Consider the following 16,117-nt stretch of genomic DNA (forward strand, 5'->3'; position numbering starts at 1 on the left):
CCGACAAAAGTTGTCTGGCGGTGAGGAAGCTGAAAAGCTTACATTAAAAATCCAAAAATCAAAATAAAATTGTTATTACAATTGACTAATACAAGTGCTGATCGAGTGCCTTGCAAAATTTTTTGAAAAAATGGCGCCTTAAAATTTTTTTTGTGAAAAGAATTAAGAAATCGAAATTATTATCAAAAATCTTCTGCTTTTGAACAAATGCACCTAAGAAAGAAATTCCAAGACGATCCATTCTGCCATTTCGGAGAAAATTTACTCACCGTCAGAGCCAGCGTTTCAAGGAAAACTCGTTTATAGTTTCAGAAGCTGAACACATATCTCTGAAACCACTTTCCAGATCAACTAAAAATTGTCGTCGAATATTAAGAAATATGTATGTATATGTAAATTTCGAAATATATTTATGTACATTCGTACAAATAAATCGATTTTTCAAAACCACAAGTGGATATAATCCCAGATTGCTCAGTAAAAGCAGTGCTCAAGTTCAGCTTCTCAAATATACATACATACATAATGATAATAAGTACTGTTAGCGAAGCTTTTGAGCACAATGTTAGCAGCTTAAAGCTCGGCGTCTTTGTTGTTGACAACAAACAGCACAACAACAAAATGAATTGAGTATTTCAAGCCACTTAACACATAACATTGGCCCAAGAGCGCAGCAAAGAATACTCTAAGTTGCCAAATAAGATGTACAACAAACAAGAACGGCTTTATAGGGTCTGCGAGTATGCTTAATGAGACGCTATTTATTAGCTTTTGATTTAGACGTCATTCGTGGGAACAGCAGCAGCAGCTACAATAACAACAGTAGCTTTAAGCCACAAGCGCGCTGCGAACTAGCAGCAACAGCGCTGAGCACCTGAGCACCTGCGCAACCGCAGCCACTGTCTCTTACCGCATAATTCCCTTTCAGCTATTTTAAAGCTTGTCTTTTTTTGCGACATCGCAGCTTCAGCCTCAGCTTTTGCTACAAACAATGAACGCCTTTGTTGGCGTAACTCATAAAAAACCGTGTTACCAAAGTGTTCCCAATAGCAGTTTCGATAAAGTCTTCGCGCTGAGCGGTTCGTACGCGTTTGTTCGTCGTTCGTTGTCTTCAACTCTGTTGTGTTCGGTTTCCTGCTCCGGTATGCGGTCGACAGTCATCATAGATCTCTAGTCTATTTGTGTTCGGTGCAAAAATTCGAAAATTCCGTAAATTCAGAAAAAGTACGCGATATATACAAAAACAAATTTGTTGTTTTTTTCCTGTATGTAAATACAGAAAAATAAGCGCTTCGAAAGATACGAAAACGCTTAGATAAAGGAAGAAACGAGTTGTGAGCGTATGCAAACGAAAAAAATAAATATTTTGTAATTTTCAACTCTGCGTTTTCGGCATTTTTTCTGCTTATTGCTGCTGTTTGTGTTTATTGTGGGCCCACGATTTGTTGATTCAAGCTTTTTTTGATTTCGATTTTTTTTCGTACGCTTTGATTGGGCAAACAATTTTTCGGCTTTATTTGGTCTTAACTCGCAAGCTTATATGAGTGTTTCCGTGCGTTGCGGCTACAAATTGCGGTCAAAGTTGATATTTGCAACAAAGCTAACTATATAGCTACAACAACAAGTGTAACTTACGAGTATAACAATTGAATTAGAAGTGTAAAAAGCAGGCAGCTGTAACGATCTTGTATCCAACGTACGAAGTTTTCGAACAAAGCGCAGAGAAAGATCGTTATTAGCAACAAAAAAGTAGCAGTGAAGAACGCAGGAAAAAAGGTAAGTAAACTATAGTTGTAAAATTATGTGTTTATTACATATTTTGTAGCTATTTATAGTAGGAAAAATAAAAAAAGGTGCAAGTAGTATAACTAGATTCTAGTGTCTTTTTTAGTCTCAAAGAACAAGCCAAACACTTAAATACTATGTATTGAGAAAGGAATGTAGCGGTGTTCAATACAAATCTTGTTGTTTGCCTCCATATTTTTTAGAAATATTGTCCTGAAGGTTTCGAAAAGTGTAATACTTGTACAAGTACTGAAATTTTCTCGAATTATACGAAAATACGCAAAGATTTTTTATACCAAAAAGTAGTACAATTCGAGGGTTGGAAATTTTCTTAAACAATTTGAACGCTATTGGTAGTAAGTCGACATTTTTATACTCTTCCAACATGTTGCGCCAGAGCATAATAGTTTTGTTCACTTAACGGTGCTAAAACTAATCGAGTTAGATATAGGGTTATGTATATATGTATAAAGGATCATGACGACAAGAGGAGTTGAAATCCAGGTAACTCTCTGTCCGTGCAAGCTGTGGCTGGAGTAAAAATTGAGATACCTTAGAATAAGTTTAATGTAAATATCTCTTAAGCCACTTAAGAACCAAGTTCGCACAGCGCACTCCTACCGACAGTGTGAAAATGTATGAAATCGGACGGTAACCCCGCTCACTCCCCATATTAAGGTATTGTTAAGAACTACTTAAGGCGCCATAAATCAATAACTAAATACTCCGTTTGAGACACCTCCAAAACATGGTTTTTGAATGCTTCAACAGCATCTTCTGGCGACGAAAATCGTTGACCACGCATTATTTTCTTGATGTGTGGGAATAAAAAGAAGTCATTGCCAAGTCAGGGCTGTACGGCGGATGACCCATCAATTCGACGTTTTGGCCGGTCAAAAAGGCGCTGGTTTGAGCCGATGTGTGAGAGCTCGCATTGTCATTGCGCACAATCATTGTGCATCTTCTCTTGTTCGTTTTTCGAATTTCTCCGAAGATTTCAGGCAAACAAATGGTGGTGTACCACTCAGAATTGACCGTCCTACGTTGCTCAAGCGGAACAGTCGCCACATGACCAGTTTTGCCGAAGAAACAGGCGACCATTTGCTTCGAAGTGCTTCTTTCACGAACAACTTTCGTTGGATTTGGGTCGTCTTGGAAGACCCACACGGTCGATTGCTGTTTTGTTTCGGGCTCATACGCATAGATCCATGATTCGTCACCTGTGACGATCTTATAAACGTCTTTTGAAGCACCGCGATCGTATTTTTTCAGCATTTCTTTACACCAATCCACACGAGCCTTTTTTGAGCGATTGTCAAATTGTGCGGGATCCAACGAGAACAAACCTTTTTTACGGCCAGGTGTTCATGCAATATCGAATGTATGCTGATGGGAGAAATGCATAGGCATGCCTCTATCTGAAGGTATGTTACATGACGGTCTTGCATTATCAGTTCACGTACGGCATCGATGTTTTCTGGCACAACGGCTGTTTTTGGACGACCTTCACGGAATTCGTCTTTGAGCGAGCGTCGGCCACGATTGAATTCGTTGTACCAGTTTTTCACAGTGCTATAGGATGGTGCTTCATAGCCATACAAAGATTTTAGTTCAACGATGCACTCTTGTCGTGATAATCCACGTCGAAAGTTGTGAAAAATGATCGCACGAAAATGTTCACGAGTTAATTCCATTTTTTGGCCGAGATGAATTTTTTAATTCCCTGTAAATAAAACAATTCACGATTAAATGACAAAACGTTCTGAGTGATGTTATGCTAAAAAATGTCGAACTTTCCAATGGAAATGTCAGATTGCACCTGGCAACACTTAGTGTTGCCTAGGCCAGAAATATATATAGCAACCTCCGTATAACACAATTTTCAATTCCATTTGTTTTTTTTTTCATTCGAGAAAGACGAAGAAATTAATAGAACAGGATATATTTGGTTTCACCCGAACTTAGCACTTCCTTACTCCTTTTAATTTTGCATCTGTCGAGTAATAGGTAGATATCGATTCGTGCCCGTTTAATACCGAAAAGCTGCTAGTTTATTTACAGGTATATATTGTCCGAGGATTTAGTCCTTAAAAACAATAAATGCTATTTAAAATATACAAGAGAGTTGTGGGCTGCCGAAACTCCATATAGTTGCTTTATGGTAGCTATATTCATATATACATAAAATATGTATGACTTTGGCGAGATTTTTTTGGTCTCTGCTCTCTTTGGCACGATGTTCGCTCGACTGATCAGTTGTTTCGGGGTCGTAAGCATAGATCCAAGTCTCATCGCCTGTTATAATGCATTTCATGACACCCTGGTAGTCGGAAAGCATCGTTTCACACACTTCAACGCGACGCCTTTTTTCCAAAAAAATCAATGTTTTCGGTACCAGTCGAGATTTGACGCGCTTGAGGCCCAAAACATCCTTCAAAATGGTATTGGCTGTGCCTTTCGATATGCCAACTTCATTAGCAAGGTCTTTAATTGTTAATCGACGGTTTTCAAAACCAAATGTTTGATTTGTTGAACGTGAGCTTCGTCGGTTGAGGTTGATGGTCGCCCTGGACGCTGTTCGTCTTCGACACTTTCACGGCCGGTTTGGAACTCACTATACCACTTGTAAACATTTTTTTTTAGACATAGCATCATCACCAAAGGCTTTCTGCAGCATCCTCAACGTATCCGCAGCAGAAAATTGATTCCGTAAACAAAATTTAATGCAAATTCTTTGCTCAACAAATTTCGACATCGCAAAAAACGAAAAACTCACTTTTAGCAGCTCACAAAACGACTTGTATCTCAAACACTAATGAATATTTTGACATGAAATTTGACATAAATATGACTGACAGTACTACCAACCTAAAAAAAAAAATAATTCTCCAAATCCTTCGACGCGCGCAGTTTAAATTCAAATGTCACCTTATTTTTTGGGCATAGTATTCTCGCTATAATTATCAATCTATAAGTTTGGGATACTTGCTCTTTAAAGGTTTTTGTTTACTCATTTCCAATATCAAATTTTACTGACATTTCTCGAGCGGTTCAAGCTACAGTTTTCGAACAGAACAACGCGCGGAGCCAACTCTTTCCATAATACATAAAAGCTTCTTACAACTATCGATTGTTCGTAGCTAGAATGAACCTAGGTTTAGTATAGTATATCCGGTTAAGTACTGAAAATTCTATATTAACCACAATACATACCATAAGTGTTCTCAAAACTATCCGGTGTTCATAAACGTATAAAATTAAATTCAGATTTATAACCGATCAGGCACTGTTTACTCAAAGCTATTTGGAGAATATTTTAACCTATTTTCAAGTTTGGGATATTTGCCATTTTACTGTTTCGGTTACTCTTTTAAAATATGAATTTTTTGAGGTAGAAAAAGTTCAAGCTTCAGTTCTTACATTTTGGTACTGATACTCTAGTTATATGAAATATATTTCGGGTTTCCTTATGAAAAACTCGTCTGCTTCGAGCCTATGCCATATATATCACAATGCATAAAAGTTCTCTGGACTATCGGTTATTCGTAACCGGAATTAACTAAGGTCCGTTAAAGGACTGTGAACTTAAAGTTAGTTGAGAAATATTTCATCCATCTTTTAAATTGTAACAACTATTCTTTTATTGTTTTTGTTTAGTTATTCAAATTATTAAATTTTACTGAGTTTGGCTAGCTGGATAGCTTTGAACGATGGTCCGTCGTGGGACCTAAAATTCCTTTATCATAGATCGACAACTTTGATAGCTAACTTTCGACAAGATTTTTAGCCAGGTTGAATACCTATTAGGTAATGTCCAGATATATAGATAGATAGAAAATAATAGAGGTTTTGCACTGCGGCCGATGGTCAGATGATCCCTGTCCATATAAAATGAAAGGCCTTGAGGTTGCTTCAACAAATTGCTGAGCAATCTAGAATCAAGTGTACTGGAGTTTCCTGTTCCATGTCGTAAAACCGACAGTTTGCGCAATACACTGTGCTCATGTTGAACAAGTTTTTCTTGAGCCTGCAGTGTCCGTGTATACGTAATTTGTCTAGGGGAAGTTGATCATATCTCTAATTCTTGCTAGGTTGTAACCTCATAGTAGTAACTTGGCGCGACACATTCCTGTTGCCTGCTGCCAGTGCCTTTCTCTCTTTATTTTCTCCTCCGTGCAGAGAAACTTCTTTATAGTGTAGGACCCCATCGCAATGCATGATTCTGGTTTTATCATCCTGGAAGCCGACGCAGAGCGGGTTAGTTCGTTGTACAGCCCATTTCCGGCTACTCCTTTAAGCCCCGTCAACGAAATCAGGGGTACACGGTTGCAAATCGATAGGCCGTTAAGCCTTCCTATACACTCCTCCAATAATAGCGATTTGACTTTAGTGCCGCTTGACTATCGCTGATTATAGCGATACGATGGGGTTTGGTAAAGTGAGGCCGAGCGTTATCATGTAACAGAATCACTTTTTCGTGCCTCTTTTAGTATTGAGGTCATGCGAAACCCAAGTTCTTTGTTATTTTTGTTATTGAGGCATTCCCGGCGCATGTAGTTGCTTTGAAATGGCTTAGCGGGGGACTCCCAATGCTGAAGCTAGCTTGTTTTGCGTTTGACACGAATCCTCATAGAGGAACGTCTCCACTGTTTTGAAATGGCTTAGCGGGGGACTCCAAATGCTGAAGCTAGTTCGTTTTGCGTTTGACTCGGATCTTCATAGAAGAACGTCTCCAATTTACCTTCTTCGAAAGTTTTGTGGCCTTTTTTCATGCGGACGGTTGTTAAAATCGAAATCGCTCTCTTTGAAGCTACGAAACCAATCAGGGCATTTTGTTTCACATTTGGGCAGCCACTCCGTAAATTTTTTGGTGTTCCCGATGTGCTTCAGCCGCCGATTTATTTGACTGAAAGAAGTAAATCAACACTTCTCGCAAATTACGATATCGGACATATGCACACAACCAAAAGTATATGACTCATAAACAAAGTCCCAAATGGGGAAACGCAGTTTCTTTTTCAAATGTATATATTGTATAGGTTAAGTTAAACACGGGAGCAGGGGTGATCCATTTCAAGGTTCCCTACTTTTTTTAAGAAAAAACACAGAAACATCAAATTTAATCGGTAATGTTTATTACATTCGAAAGAGCATTCTTTGGCATTTATTTATTGAAGATTATCTCTTTAAAATTTTTGCCACGCCTATGTCTCGGCTGATCCATCCGTTGTGTCCAATTTTCGATCACTCATTCGATCATTTCGATTGGCAACTGGCGAATGATACGCGTCATGTTTTTCTCTAAGGCCTGAATCTTAGCTAGATTGTCCGCATAGACTTTAGACTTTACATATCTCCACAGGAAAAAATCTAACGGTGTAATATCACATGATTTTAGTGGCCAAAAACGTGAAATTATCTGCTCACCGAAGTATTCTCTCAATAAATACATTGAGTGCTGCGATGTGTGGCAAGTGAGATAACAAACTTCAGTTTCAGGCATTGAATTTTAAATTACAAACCCAAGTTTTCCATTGTTTTATAGCTTAAGTTTTTATACAAATTTCATAAAACTTTATAGAGTTATTAAGTGAAGTTATGCAACAGCTAAAAGACACGCTTTTTTATTTGAAGAGTTTTTATATATTTTTCTTTTTTATGACTTGGATACAATCGGTGCGCAACCGCACTTACATATGTATGTACATATTTACTTATATGTGTTAATGTACAGTATGGTGGGTCAAAAACTGCGATAATTTTTTCCACTTGATACTCTGAAAAATAGGTTCGTAGACACCTTAAAAAAAGTCCTCCCAGTATGAGCTCTTATTTTTTCCTCATTACTGGGAAGAAACATGCATATTTCAGTATGCATCTTTTGATTTGGCTAAAATAATTTTTTTCTTTACCCACCCTAGTGCACAGGTGGCTTGCTGGCAACAGTTGTTTGAGCGCTTTTGCTGGTGGGAAGCGCAAATATATAGTTGTAGATAGTTGTTGTACAAACACAAAAAATCTTTAGCTAGTAGTTTTAAGCGCTTTTGTTTTCCCCTATTTGGTTTTTCGTTTTTTCCCCGCAATTTCTGCTCACTGTGGCACTGGGTCGCCAATACTCGTAAGCAAATAAGTAGTCGTTGACTCATTTGGCCACTGCTGTGTTTTGTTGCTGCATGTCAAACGGCACGACTCTCAAACCGTGTGTCAATGATGCTACTAATTACGGCTTTATAGTTACTTTGTAGTAAAAGCTTATAAAATAAATGCAATTGTTGCCTTTGTAATGCTGTTGTTGCTGCCTGCATTGCCCGTAGTGTTAGAGCGCATGCGCACAGACGCGTAGCTCGTTTGCTTATGTTATAAATTATGTGGCATTCCTAAATGGTTTACATATGTGTGATGTATGAATGACGTAGCTAAGACTAATGTGTGCAAATCAATTTAAATCAGCGAGTGTTAATGCAAAGAATGTGCGGGAGCATCTTCATCTCTCAATGAAGGCGTTATTTATGGAGGAAATTAATGGAAGGTTATTTATTTTATCTTATTTCATTTCATTTTGTCAAAGCTGGCTTAGCACACGAGCAATGGAAAATGATTTCTCGTGACATAATCTTAATTTAATAAATAATAATAATATTATGTGTAAAAAAATCGTTACTTAAGCCTTTCATGTTTTATAAAGCCTATATAAGCACATCACTTTTTATACCCTGAAGAGAGGAAGAGAGTATACTAAGTTTGCCAAGAAGCTTGTAACACCCAGAGGGAAATGTCGATGACACTATAAAGTATATAAAAGGTCAATAGAAAAGTATCGGCCTGACACATAGATGGCGCCACTAAAATAAAATCTATATGACTTTTAGCTAGCCGTAACTTTCAAAAGGCACGTGTATAAATTTGGCAGCTGTCTGATCATTAGTTTCTGAGCTATATCGTTTTTGTGAATCAACTTTTGTTAATGTGAAAAAATGTATAAAAAGGAATTTCACGTGTTGACAAAATATTCTTTTTTGAAGGGAACAAATATTGTTCAAGCCAAGTTTTGGACCGATCAACAATATTTGGATCTTCTTCTTTATTATCGTATACTACGTTTATGCGGTTATAACCGAGTTTATTACAGCGCACCAGCCGTTCTTTTTTTTTCGCTGTTTTGCGTCAATTGGAGATTCTAAGTGTAGCCAGGCCTTTTTCCACCTGATCTTTCCAACGAAGTGGAGGTCTTCCTCTTCCTCTGCTTCCCCCGGCGGGTACTGCGTCGAATACTCTCAGAGCTGGGGTGTTTTCACCCATTCGAACGACATGACCTAGCCAGCGTAGCCGCTGTCCTTTAAATCGCTGAACCATGTCAATGTCGTTGTATATCTCGTACAGCTCATCATTCCATCGACTACGGTATTCGCCATTGTTAATGTGCAAAGGACCATAAATCTTCCGCAGAACCTTTCTCTCGAAAATTTGTAACGCTGACTCACCAGATATTGTCATTGGCCATACCTCTGCACCATATAGCAGGACGGGGATGTTGGGTGACTTGTAGAATTTTGTCTTTGTTCGTGTGGAGAGGACTTTACTTCTCAATTGTGTACTCAGTCATCAGTAATACCTGAGTTATGCTGCTTTGGATTTTGAGGCTGACGTTGTTATTGGTGTTAATGCTGGTTCCAAGACAGATGAACTTGTCTACGACTTCGAAATTATGACTGTTGAAAGTGACGTGGGAGCCAAGTCACCAGTATGACGACTGTTTGTTTGATGACAGAAGATATTTCGTCTTACCCTCGTTCAAAAACAGACCTATACGCTTCGCCTCCTCTTATTTAGTCTTGTGAAAGTAGCACTAACGGCGCGATTGTTGAGGACAATGATATCAATATAATCGGCATATTTCAGCAGTTGTACACTCTTGTAGAAGATTGTATCTCTCTATTTAACTCTGCAGCTCGTACTATTTTATCCAGCAGTAGATTTAAGAAGTCGCACAATAGGGAGTCCCTTGTCTGAAACCACGCTTGGTATTGAACGACTCGGCGACCTTTTGGTATTGTTCAACGTCAGCTGAAACAGCCATATTAGCTTTGCAGGGATACCAAGTTCAGACAAAGCGGCATAGAGGCAGTTCCTTTTCGTGCTGTTTCTCATCCGAAGCGGTTTTGATCTTTTCATTACTTGGAGGGTCCTAAAACACAATACACAACACTAAAGAGGAATGATTCGTCTTCTCACTGTAGCTCGTCTTCAAACCGTTTTTTTGGCTACCCAGAGGATACTTGGTCTAAGACCGGAAGTCGTAAGCTGCTTGAGCCATATTTAAAAGAATAGTTTCTGGCCACTCCCAAGTGAATGTCGCTCAGATAACTCTTCTCACTTGCGTGAACTTCTACACATGGTTCCATGCTCCCCCCCCACATACTTTATATAAAGATTTTCGAACTTCCCGGTGACTTTATACATCGGCCAACATGTAAGAAAATGAGAGAGCGTTGTATATGAACTCATAACAGTGTATCTTTGTGCTTGAAATAGATAAAATTGGGCGAAAACTTGACCTGGCCTCTATATAACTTACATCGGGATTTTCGAACATCCGGCTGACTCTACTCCATATGATTGTATGTGAGGTACTTTAAGGCTTTGATTCCTGCAAGTTGCGAGAGTATAAAATGTGCGGTTACAACAGAGCTTGGGCCTTCCTTACTTGTTTATAATTAAATTTGGTAAAAAATATCGAAAGTCGAATACAAAAACTATTTAATATATTGAAAAATAATATTTGAAAAATTTTTTTCCTAAAAAATTAAAAATTTGTCCTATATTTTCATGGAAAATTTTATATTATTAATGCTAGAAATTAAAAAAAAATTTGAAATTAAAAAAATTGATTTTAATAGAAATTAAAAAAAAAAAATATATTATTTGTATCATTAATTTTAATTTCATAATATCAATTTCAATTTTCATAATATTTTATTTTCACGATTTCAATATTTTGCATCACCACTGTTAATTATAAAAAATGCAACGCGTGCAATACTGATACATACCAACAACTTAATAGTTATGCACAACACCGGTTTTCGATAAAAAAATAGCAAAGTACAACAACAATCCAAATGCAACAATGTAAACCAGCAGCAGACAGCAAATAATGTTTGTATTTTAATGAATATGAAAACCTTATTCATAAGAAAAATTAAAATTTGCATTACGTTGGGCTTGGCATTCAGCAAATATTGAAATGATTTCTTATAATGAAAAAAACCAACAAAAAAACAAAAAACTATAATATTGTTTTATGACATTTTTCTGCAAAACAAAAGCAGCTACCGCAAATTGTTTTCATACCTACAAAACTCGTTAGTGCAGCTTGTTGTCATTAAGCAGCAAAATAAGTAAAACTAAAATTAACAGTTAAACTACAAAATCAAGAAAAAATGCAGTTATAAGTGGCCAACAGCAAAAAAAAATCGAAATATTAAAAAAATGTATTTTGCATTGTAGTAAAGGCAAAAAATTACAAAAAAAAATGTATGGAAAATCGCCAGTTCGAAAACTTGTTCTGCAATCGAAACCGTTAAGCGTCAAACGAGCCTCCTGACAGCCAACCAGTCGGCCAGTCAGCCAGCCGCAACTGTAAATTTGTAGTTGAAGTATAAAATTGAACGCAAAACAAACAAAAGCCAAACGCCTCGAAACATATGAGTACAAGCATATGAAAGAAGAAGGGAAAAAGGAGAGGAAAAAAATAATAATAACAACTTTTTAAAGCAGTATTGCAAAATACTAAGAACAAGCAGCAAGAGTAGTGCAAGAAGCAGCATAAAAAAATAACGAAATAAAATACCAAAAAAACGGAAAATCATAGGCAAAAGCAGTAAAGTAAAAACAAAAAAAAAAGGAATACGGCGATTAATCAGCGAAAAGTTGAAATAACGAGCCGACTTTGGGTTTACACTTTTGCTTTATACTAAACATTATACTTTATTATTATAACTTGAACGGGGTATATTCAGTTTGTCAAGCAGTTTGTAATAGCCAGAAGGAAACAACGGAGTCGAGTTGAGTCGATTTAGTCAATTCGTCTGTATGTCCATAGGCATATCATATATGTTTTATATGAATTAGTATCACAGTTTTTGAGTTGTCGATCTCAAATTTTGCACATGTTTCTTTCTACTCAGGAACCTGCTCTTTTGTCTGAATCGCCTATATCGAACCACTATGGCATATAGCTGTCATACAAACTGGTCGATCAAAATTAAGCGTTTGTAGGGAATTTTTTTTTATTTAACAAGAAATCTTCACAAAATTTTGCACAGAGTATTGATCAAGACAGCGTTATGATCTCCGAACAAATTGTTCAAATCGAACCACTGTAGCATATAGCTGTCATACAAATTGGCCATTCGAATTCTAGTCTTTGTATAGAAAACTTGTTTAGTTGTAAAGATATCTTCACGTAATTTAGCATGCACTATTGTCTAAAGCAAAGGTATAATCCTCGAAGAAATCATACGGATCGGAATACTAGAACATATAGCTGCCATACAAACTGACCATTCAAAATTAAGTTTCAGTACGGAAAACTTTTTTATTTGACAAGCTATCTTCGAGAAATTTTGCACGTATTATTAAGAAAAATAGTGCTCTGATCTCCAAACAAATTATTCAAATTGTACCACTGTAGCATATAGCTGTCATACAAATTGGCCATTCGAAATCAAATCCTTGTATGGAAAACTTTTTCATTTTATGAGTTATCTTCACGAAATTTCGCATGAGTTACTTTCTAAAGCAAGGGTATAATCTTCAAAGAAATCGTTCAGATTGAACAACTATAGCATATAGCTACCATACAAACTAACCGATCAAAATAAGTTTTCAGTAAGAAAAACTTTTTTATTTGGCAATACATCGTCAAGAAATTTTGCATGTATTATTGGCAAAGATAGTTCTATGATCTACGAAAAAATCGTTCTGATCAGACTACTATAGCTTATAGCTGTCATACAAACTGACCGATCAAAATAAAGCTCTTGTATGAAAATGTATGAAAATCTTTTATACTTGTGAATGGTATTATAGTTGTTTTTGTTTTTTTCTGCATTTTGTCTTATTTCAAATTATCCTGTAATACTTGCTTACAATTGGTATTGCTGTAATTTTGTCGCCTTTGCATTAATTCTGCATATTTTGTATTACATTGCCTTCGCGTTGTTGGCTGCTTATTACATTTAATTTAGGCGTCATTAAGTGCTTTTAAAAACTCAAAAAAAAAAAATTTAAAAAATATATACATATAATATCAATTATCATAAATATGACATTCTTGCATTTTCTTTTATTTTTTGGTGTTTTGCTTATTTGCATTATTCTAGCAACGTACTGCTGGGCTAAGCAAAAGATCGAAAGCAAAATAAGAGAAAGAAGATATTATGAATAAGTGTGTTATGTTTAAGCGTCGTATGTCAAATAATTGTAATATCACATTTATAAAAATATACTGATTAATGTAAAAGATAAGTTTCAATTAAAAAAATGGCTTATAATAAGTAAAAAAAATATTTAGTTTTATTTGAAGTATGGCAGGTAATTCAAAGCTGGCTCAAGACTCTACTTAACAACGAAATAAGTGGCGTGGAATGCATTTAAGGTGGTCCAATAACATTTTTTATAAAAATGAAAGAAACCAAGTATTTGGCTACATTTAAATTAAAATAAATGTGTAAAGATTTCAAAGCTCCATTATATGATAGTTAAAAAAAATGGTTTGAGGGTGTTCTTTGTACTGCTTCAATAGCTGGACAGGCAATACATACATAGTAATGCTAAAGAAATACCGAAAGAATACAGATTTGCAGATACCGAATGACTATTGGTTGGTCAAATCGAATTTCCATACAGCACATAATGTGGGAAAAAAATCACTAAATTTTTTCGAAAAACTGCGTCGCGTTATCTTCTGTGAAACAATGCTTTCCGACTACCAGAATGTCATAAAACGTGTATTTTTACTGGCGATAAGTCTTGGATCTATGCTTACGACCCGGAAACAGACGATCAATCGGCCAAATATTGTGGCAAAAACTACATCAAAGCAGGTCCAAAATCAAGGTTATGTTGACTGTTTTCTTCGATTAGCGAGGTTCGGTGCACTTCGAATTCCTTCCGACCGGACAAACTGTCAACAATATGGAACAATTTTAAGCATATTTATAGCGTTTTCATCCAGCGGACTACTCAATCGTCTTTAGAAAACTAGTATTCTAGATAAAATAAGTTCATTTAGTTAGGATACTTTTCAAAACTCTTACATGGTTCTTAGAATACAAGAACATTTCTTTTCGAAACGATATTTTACATATAGTGGGACCATCTTTTCTAAAGAACTTGTTCTAGAACTATTCAAACAAAAGGTATTAAAATATACAAAAATTGATCTTCACTGCACTTGCTTGAATATATTTATATATATAAAATAACAAATATCACAAGCTTTATTTGACACCATTTTTGAAGTGTTATAAAGTGGCGAATATCTTCAAGGTCTATTTGAAACTATTTCTTAAATTTGCATGTTAAGGACATCACGAAACTCCTGAACTGCTGTCTTATGGAATTTCCAACTAATTATATCTGGTATATGAAAATAAAATATTTCTAATAATAATCTTCAAGATTTTTCTAATAAAAATGTCTCATTTCATAATAATAATTTTCTAATAAAAATGTCTCATTTTTTATTAATCTGAACCCATACAGCTTTTGGCAACCTTTGCAGCAAATGTGTCATGAATTTTTAACTAGTTTATAGCGCTTATATGAGGACTTGAACTATACGATGGTCTTTATTAAACGTAGACATGTACCTAATGATAAATATTCATACTTAGTTACTTCCATTGGAATGATTTAAAAATAAAAATATCGACAAAATTGAATTTGATTATTGATTAACTTAATCTGTTAAGCTGAGGCTAGAAATAATTGACTAACATACCCAAGGCTGTTGAGAGAAAACCGAAGATCGTGGATGGTTCCTGTACCATATACCATAAAAAAGCCTGCAAAAAATATTGTTGAGCACCAGACCTCCCTGAGAACTTCGGCCCGGGAGGAATTGTCCCTGATCTTCTCCCTACTCTCATTCACTGAATATACCGCTAATGTACTTGTATTTAACGGTCTATCATAGTAGAACACATCTTTTTGTTAAAAACCGTTATTTATATTCAACATAGTTTCCTTCAAGGCTGATACGCTTATTATAGTGATCCTCTAAATTTTCGATAACATTTTTGTGCTACGATTTATCCTTTGCCTTAAAATAGGCCTTAGTTTCGACGATCATCTCGTCATTCGACGAAAATTTCTCCACAGAGTGCATTCTCTTGAGATCGGAAAACAAAAAGTAGTCACTGGGTGCCAGATCTGGGGAATACGGATGCAATTCGAAGCCTAATTCATGGACTTTGGCCATCGTTTTCACTGACTATGGACACGTTGCATTCTCTTGGTAAAACAGCACCTTCTTGCGCATCATAAAATACAGACACCATAATCTTTCCAGCCGACTTTTGCGTTTTTCCACGCTTTCGAGCGAGTTTATCGTGTGCAGTCCACTCAGCTGACTGTTGATTGGACTTTGGATTATAATGATGGAGCCATGTTTCATCCATTGTCACATATCGATGCAAAAAACCGGCTTTATTACACTTGATTATCTCCGAGCAGTGGCTCCGAGTCATCAACCCGTTGTTGTTTTAACGGAATATCTAATCCCCGTTAGGATGGTAAGGGTCACTTGTGTTGTCGTCGACGTCATCTAACGGAAGGCCCAAGAAACGTGCTGTTTCGACGGGGTCGGACCAGAGGGAGGTGGGTGTTAGATGAGTAGGGTATCATGCGGAGACTCGTTGCATGTAGGACATACATTTGGTATGTCACGGTCTATTCTGGACAAGTAGGAGTTTAACCTGTTACAACCCGTCGTTGTTATTGGTCAAAAATGAGTTCGCGCGGCACCCACTTTGCACAGAGCTTTCTCATACCCAAATATTCATGAATGATATAATGTTTGATCTTTAGATTGCCATAGCAGGCAATTTCACTTTACGGCCCTCCAAAAGGCGTCCATTGCTTCTTCAACCTCCATGCTCATTTCGTCTCGTTCAAACTGAGCAAACCACTAGTCAACAGTAGATTTGCTTGGTGCAGAGTCCAAACAATGTGGATGAATTCAAAACCTTGGCTTCAACGGTATTTGTTCCCTTCAAAAAGCAATATTTTGTCAACACGCAATATTCCTTTTGATCCATTTCTTCAC

The 16,117-nt window shown here is 36.5% G+C and overlaps 2 protein-coding genes across 3 annotated transcripts in view; one reads left to right on the forward strand and one right to left on the reverse strand.

Moving 5' to 3' along the window:
* Window positions 1-16,117, reverse strand: part of LOC126762498 (serine-rich adhesin for platelets) — a 234,692-nt gene that overhangs the window by 86,787 nt on the left and 131,788 nt on the right. The window lies entirely within an intron of this gene.
* The window catches only part of LOC126762507 (CD151 antigen), a 56,206-nt gene continuing 41,127 nt past the window's right edge, over window positions 1,039-16,117 (forward strand). For both annotated transcript variants that reach the window (XM_050479299.1, XM_050479301.1), the window contains exon 1: window positions 1,039-1,776. The gene's annotated coding sequence lies outside the window, so the exon portion shown is untranslated. The remainder of the gene's footprint in view (window positions 1,777-16,117) is intronic.

This window comes from Bactrocera neohumeralis, chromosome 6, assembly GCF_024586455.1.
Source record: "Bactrocera neohumeralis isolate Rockhampton chromosome 6, APGP_CSIRO_Bneo_wtdbg2-racon-allhic-juicebox.fasta_v2, whole genome shotgun sequence".
In the NCBI taxonomy this organism is placed as follows: domain Eukaryota; kingdom Metazoa; phylum Arthropoda; class Insecta; order Diptera; family Tephritidae; genus Bactrocera; species Bactrocera neohumeralis.